The sequence below is a fragment of the Tachypleus tridentatus genome, chromosome 13 (assembly GCF_004210375.1).
Source record: "Tachypleus tridentatus isolate NWPU-2018 chromosome 13, ASM421037v1, whole genome shotgun sequence".
Classification (NCBI taxonomy): Eukaryota; Metazoa; Arthropoda; class Merostomata; order Xiphosura; family Limulidae; genus Tachypleus; species Tachypleus tridentatus.
The window spans coordinates 170,627,749-170,635,595 of record NC_134837.1 but is presented as its reverse complement, the minus strand read 5'-3'; the positions used below and the strand labels follow the sequence as shown (position 1 = coordinate 170,635,595).

General features: G+C 30.8%; 1 long non-coding RNA gene across 1 annotated transcript; it reads right to left on the bottom strand.

The window, feature by feature from the left end:
- Positions 1 to 997: 997 nt before the first annotated feature.
- On the bottom strand, positions 998 to 4,898 carry LOC143239206 (uncharacterized). Its single transcript, XR_013021059.1, has 3 exons — positions 4,829 to 4,898; positions 4,608 to 4,704; positions 998 to 1,707 (listed from the first exon to the last, which is right to left on the bottom strand). It is a non-coding gene; the product is annotated as an uncharacterized LOC143239206 (long non-coding RNA).
- Between the last annotated feature and the right edge of the window lie 2,949 nt (positions 4,899 to 7,847).

The window sequence follows — 7,847 nt, the reverse complement described above, 5'->3', positions numbered from 1 at the left end:
TTGCTTGATTCGGAGGAAACTAAAATAACAAGGAAAAAATCTACTTTAAGATATGTTAGCGTTGACTGTGTTTTTTACCATAAAAAACATTAAAAATAGTTTATAAAAGCTCAAATATTATAGCCAAGATGAGTAGGCTTGGATTACAATTCGTACAGAGTACTAGAGAAATTTGAAAAGGAAACACCGAAACATAACAAGTTCATGATGTAGAGTTTGTCACTAACCTGGATGCTTTTCTGACTTCAGGCATAGGAATGGCTTCATTTTGATCAAGATATATGAAGAAAGGACTTTGTCTTTTTTTAGGAGAAAAGAGGGAGTTGCGGGTTCATGGGTAAAATAGACAATTTTATCACTCACACCCGTATCTATAATCTAATAAACTTAAGAAGCTTTTTTCTACAAGTTTCTGATAGATAACAGAGGAAATGATAATCAAAACTAGACTGAAAAACTTTACCTTGCTTCATTGTTTTAATATATCTGAGATGTATAAAAAACAAGAAACAACAACTCTGAAATATCATTTCAATGGAGAAAATGTTCGTAACTGTAGAGGTGCTCACTTCAACTTTCCTTTACCAGTTTCTGTATGCCATTAAACGAGGGTTCCTATTAGCTTCTCTGAGAACCTTCTTGGTTTTCTCTGGAATTTTGGTGGGGCGTCCGGAACGAGGGAGGTTAGCAGTTGATCCTTTAAACTTAAACTCGGCAATTATGTTTTTAACAGTAGATTTCCGCACATTACGTTGTGTAGCAATACCGGTAAGAGACACACGAGACTTGTGTTTTACAATAATTTGGTTTTTTAAATCACTGGACAGTTGTTTCCTGTTCGCCATGATGACCAAGCAGATAATGACGCAGACGACGCTAAATTGCCGGAAGTACATTTTTTGCTGGCTAAATTCCAACTCAGTTATGAACTTAGTGTCTAGTTCTGGAATGGTATAATGTAGTTTATTTACCAAATTAACCATAATTTTTACGGGAATATTAGTTTTTTTCACACGTTCTGAACTGTACGAACACTTTCTGCTCCGCCTATTTTTGGTTATTTGTTTATAAACAGTTTATTTGCCGTTTAATTTACATAAAACTCTATGTAAATGTGTGTTTAGTATAACATTTATAATATACTGTACTTCTATTAGCCTAATAATGATACTTTTTATGTTACGTGCAAAAACCTCTCGGGACGCAGGGGTACGAATACCTTCTGTCGTAAATATAAGTAAACTGGATCATGAACACATGGTTAAATGTACCTTTTAACCTATATGTTATTATAATTCTTTATTCATCCACCGTACACTCTATTTAGCAATAAATATCTCAAAAATATGTTATTAAAGATAAATATTCAACATAACAAACTTTAAACTGATCAATTTTGATAATTAAAATAACAAAGATTTACAAAACAAAAACTAAATACGGAAAACCAAACAATGATATAATTTTATCGTAATCATTTCGTATTATTTTGATATAAACATAATTTGAATAATTACATAATTTATGATATTTTCCGCTAAGGAAATTCATAATTTTATTTTTATTTATTTTTTTTTGGACTCAGCCGTGTTTCGGATCACCAGTAGCACAGCGGCATACCTGCGGACTCACATCGCCAAAAACCGGATTTCCATATCCTTGGTGGTCAGAGCACAGATAGCCCATTGTGTAGCTTTGTGCTTAACTCTATAGAAACAAACAAACAAAAGCATTGTTCGGTTATTAGGGCGCTTCTCTCGCAAACTGCAAGTTTTGGGTTTCACCCTCTCAGCTAGGAGGTGATATATCGTGAATGGTGAATCTTATTATTCGATTATAGTGGTACTAGTCTAAGAATTGATAATAAGTAATGTTAACTACCTGCTATCCATTTAGATTTTAACTATTGAATCAGGGATGGCTAGCGCAATAGCCCTAGAATAGTTTTGCGCAAAATTCAGTGAGAAATAAATAACAGTTGTTTGTTTAGACGAAACAAGCAATATGAAGATCGGTTATCTGTTGTAGATATACAAATAATATTTTGAAGATTTGATGAGCGTCATTTCATGTATTTCAGGTTATGTTTTAAAATCTTTTTAGTAAAATGAAATTCGTTTATTATACGGAAACACCATATATATATAAAACTGTTTTCGTAGAACTACCTATAAAGTCTTGAGGATAAACAAGATTTATAATATAAAAGCTACTCAGAAGTACAATTCGTTATCTGTGCTATCAGTTAGTGCTTTTCTACCATATTGGGGGTTGGAATGCTAACTTCAAGAGGTAAGTTTTCAACTCACGTAACCACAAATGGTAGTACCTTATTTTCTTATTCTTATTTCAATTAATTTTTCTTCTTTACTTTGGAGAGCAGTCACCTTCCTACAACTGTCTGCAGGCAGTAAAGAGTGATATAGATGGAAACTGTTGTGGGCTTGAGCACTCACATCTCGCTTTCCTAATTTATACTTCTATATCCATGGTTACTCTTTTATTTCTTATGTGAGACTGGCGAAAGGAGGTTAAGACTTACAGGCGGTTATCACCACCGTAATGTATGTTCTACTTTCGCAGTCACCTCCAAAATTTAAGGTACATTTTATAATTCCACATTATAGTTTGTACCCTGGGATCTTTTTAATTAGTGCAGAATTTTTGTTTACTTTATTTTTGTTTTTGCTTGTTTTTTAAGTTACAACAAACCAGTATATATATATATATGTGTTCATTAGTTGTTACTATTTTTTATTTAAACTATTCACTGTTTCTTTCAAAACCCGAGTAATTCATATATGAAAACATAATTGTATCCCATAGGTTTTTCTTTCATTGTGGTGTGTTAAGCAGTAGAACACATTATCCTAGTATTTCTCTTTGTTCTGCAAAGGAGAAATAACCACATAACATTAATATCTTGTGATTATATTTAGTTCTGAAGAACTGTTGTATGCAATAATTATTTCAACAGTTACCCGACGTATATTAAAACGCTTCTATATTTCGCTCCCAATGGCCCTTTGGTATGTCTCTGGTTTTACAATGCTAGAAACTGGGTTTCAATACACGTGGTTGGTAGAGCACAGATAACCCTTTGTGTAACTTTTTCTTAATTACAAACAAACAATAACATTTTCACAAACGTATTATATGAAAGCAACGTGGTAAGTATACAAATGCAAAAAAAATAAAAGGAAAATTAAAATAAGTAGATCAATATTAAACGTACATCAATTTAAAGTATTTATTAGTTGAAACGACAAAAATCTAAATGACACAATCTTTTCTTAAAACAATCTTATTAACATAACTAATAGACATATATCTATTTAAATGTCTATATATATGTGTGCGTGTGTGTGACAATTTTTCTTTACTTTTTGCTATATTCAAAACCATGTACTAAATTCTTTCATGACTAAATGTTTCTTTAGCGAAATGACTGAAATCAAAAACATATTTTTTCACAAAACAATGACATTAATGTAATTAATACAAAATCACATATATATCTAAATACATATTAAAATACAATTTTCATTTTAAGTTTCTGTTATATCCAAAACCATATATTCAATCCTTACACGATTGAATCATTTCTCAGCGAAGTCCACAAACGCTGGCTGAATGTCAACGGCAATAATCTTAGTCAAATTTGGAGAGTGTGATAAAAGTATATTTTTAGTAACTTCGCCAGGACCACATCGAAAGCTTAAGACAATATCCCTGTTAGACTTGATCATCTACGAGAGGTATTGTGATACTCTTGAAGTTATCCACTCTAAATCTTTTTCCGATCTGTTCGAATAACTTAACCTCATTGATTTAACTAAAAGTTTGAGGACTGATATCTTTCATTCACGCTCAAGAGACACTATAGAACTTGATGCCCAAATCAACGACGACATAACGAAATATCTGGTCGACGTTCATGTAATGACGGTCATTACAAAACTACAGTTTTTATCTTATTCGCAAAGAAATGAGAAGCCACACAAAGGTAATTAAAATAAATTATTTTTATATCCTTTTGTACGAACTGATCTTCTAATTATCTGTAGTTTCATTACAAATATATAAATATATATAAATGTTTATATTCTGTATATTACTTTAAACCACTTCTGGTGCATATGTTTCTAAACAAATTGAGTGAATTTTACATTTTTATTGTGACAGTTTTTTTCCTTCATTTGTAGTAAATCACCAAGTTCCACAACGAGTTATCTGTGCTCTATCTACCTCCTATTGTCGAAACTCAAATTTTAACAACAACTAAGGACAGCTGAATCTGGATATTAATACATCGAATTGTGACTGAGTATGTAAATAAACACATTTTGCAGAAATGAAAACAGCCTGATCAGCTAGATAACATATAGCCATACTGATTTTTACACTGACAGAAAATGGATATGCAAATTTGAGAACACATCATCTATTATGAAACGATAATAACAGTGTTTGAATATTTATACAATGTTTATGTTATTTCAGTGCTCTTAGGACACAAAGTAATTTAAAATATAATAATAAATATCTCCTGTGTGTCTGTGCATGCTGTTTTCTCATTTTTAACATCTAATGGATTATAAACTTACAGCTTAAGTGGTTCAACGGCAAGTCAGTGGACTTATTGATCTAGTTATCAATACACGCGATGATGGAGTATTTCTAGTGGTTTCCATTTTTTTCATGCTTTGAAAGAAATATAAATATTCTCTGTACATAGTAGTTGGGGAAAAATTCGAAATGTTAAATAACAACAGACAAAACAATCCTACAAATAAATTAATTATAAAGAATACTATTTCTCACTTACATTCACATTTTACTATCTGAACCATTTCTTCACATTCAAGAAACACGACTAATTTGAATCCAAGCTCACAATATTATATCTCTTATAATCTCTATTACTTTTTAAAGCTTACTCGTTACGAAACGAGTAGTCTCAACCAATGAAAAACACGTTTCTTGAATGTCTTTTCGATGTCATCACCCCAGTTTTATTGTTGACACATATATTCATCAGTGAGTTCTTTTAAACGTTCGATACCACTTGCTTTTAAACATAAATTCACATCCATAAATATTACTTTGGGCTAGTTACTGTGAGTTACTCGAGTCCAGTTTGTCCGTACTCATTTTAGTTGCACATAATTGTTATTATAGGCGTAAATTTAGACACTTTTTTTCTGCTATATAAAAGCCCGTCAGGGAGGGATTTTCATGAACCAGATTAAGCATAGCGTACTGGATGTCATACCGCATCAGCCACACTTATTCCGACAGTTTTCATAGTTTAAAGTTTCTTAAGTATCTCAAACTCATACATTTTAGTTTAAAGTAATGAAACCACATTAAAATAAGCGGCGATTAAAACTTTTCGTTTCTCAGTAATTAAAATAAGTTCCTCTTCGCATCGACAGATGTCACTGAAACATTTAGAATGTGAACTACTATTTTATATACAAAATTATATCTCACAGAACCAAGAATATGTTAATTTTCCTAACAATACACTTGACATTTATCAATATGTGTAACAATACACTTGTCTGGACATTCCAAAATTTTGTATTGAACATGTTTTTGTAATTGTGAAGCATGAATTGTTAAAATGTACAACCACTGCCTTTTTCAAAATTATTGTACCAGAAGTTTGGGTTTCTTCTTTTCCGGTAATGAAGTGATGTAAATGTATTAATGTTTATTCTTAAATGTCTTGATAATATAATAATAGTAGAAAGTTTTATATTCTTAAATACCACGTTCATTTTTACGTTAAATTGTTTTTCTCGATATAACTGAAAAAATTCTGGTTTTCAGTTGTTTCCCATAATTTTTATGGGTTTTCATACTAGTTAATTAACAAAATATATATATATATATTATATTAAAGGGGCTATATACTTATTGCATTATAACCTAATCAAAACAATTTAAGTATGAGAAAAAAAGTGTGGTTAATAAAAGATTGAGCATGTGACTTAAAGGAACAAAAATCCAAATAGCTGATAATGTTGTTTCGCATTAGACAAGTGTTACAGATGAGACTTTCTTTTTTACAATGAAGTCATTACAGAGGCTGTATAATACAAGCCTCAAATCGATGGAGTTGCTTACACACATATGGCTCATAGTGGAAGAGATTACCAACCACATCATGTCACATGATGAAGATTTGGATCCTCTATGTTGTACCTTAGATATCTGAATTTTAATCAAACATTGAATTTTTGTACCATCTATCAATATTTCAACATGCATTTCTCTCTCGTTAATGCATTCCCACCAGGATTACCTATAAAAATATTAGACTATGGCGAGATGGTTCAAACTTCTGAATAATTATGTTAATCCTGAAAGTATCAATTCTTACTTTTAAGTTAACTACATCATATTAGAATTTCATGTAACATTTGTAACATTTGCATCAGATTTTGTCTTTATTTTTATGGTGTAAAAAGACTGCAATTCATTCAGTGTAATGTGTTAGTCCTAAAATAATAAAATCTAAAGAAAACTGATTGTTTGTATAGTCATGTACTAGTGCTCAAGTTATTTTATGTTTGAAATTCCTACCTAAGTAATTCTAGTGTCGGACGGGGTAATATTATTTCTTACGCTCCTTTTTTTTCGTGATACTTTTTTCACTGAAGATACATAATTTCTTGTTTAAACACATTAAATGCAACTGAAAATATTAGAACTTGTTTAAAATTCCTTCTTTCAAACGAAAATATTCCAGTATTCTGAAATTAACCCTGATCTTAAAAACTCCTCTAGTGAGTGAAGGTCTTCAACAGTTTTATAACAATAGTAATTGAGTTTAAATAATAAATAACTAGAGCTCTATGTAGATCAGAAGTAAAACTTAGCTTAGTAAAAAGTTAGAGTTTCAGTAACTAACTGGAAGTATTAATTTACCAGTTTCGTTTCGATGTTATTATCGCATTTTTAATTACTATCCTAATAATATCTAAATATGGGTTGAACAACATATATATTAAATTATGTATTACATAATTTACCAAAGTAATCCTCAGGGCTCATGCTGTAACCTCCAATTATATATATATATATATGTTTGTTTATTTTATTGTGAAAGTGAAAGAAGCCAAAAAAACCCCTCTAATTTATGACCCCACAGTGTAATATGCCCTGAACCCAAAACACATTCGTAATATTTCTAAAGTAAACAAGACAGAAGTCCTGAAAATTATTACTATTTTTGTATAGTTCTGTCAATGTTTTTGTAAAGTCTTTTATATAAGCAAGGAATTGGAACTTTGATAAAAATAATTAACTGTATAAAGCTATAAAACGACTTCAATGTATATTGATCAAAAGTTGAATAATTACGAATTCTCAGATGTTATATTTTAGATATTTTACAAGACTTATCGAGTATTTCTGTTATTCACGTTTTTTGAATTTTGCGCTAGCCGTCCCTAATTTAACAATGTAAAACTACAAGGAAGGCATTTAGACATCACCACCCATCGCCAATTCTTTGGCTCTTCTTTTACTAACTAATAGTGGGATTGTCTGTCCCATTATAACGCACCGACGACTAAAATAGTGGGCATCTTTAGTGTGATGAAGATTAGAACTTATGACTCTCAGATTACGACTGGCACGTTCTAATCACCTGGCCGTGATGGGCCTGATTTCTGTTATTAAATTCATATTTATTATCCTTGAAATTTATCTTTCGTGTGACCTATTGCTGTAACCTTAACCTTTGTGATACAATTCAGTTAAGAGTTCAGATAATATCTAAAATTAATCCCTTTCGGAATGGTTAAATTGTGTTTTCTTCGAATGAAGATTTT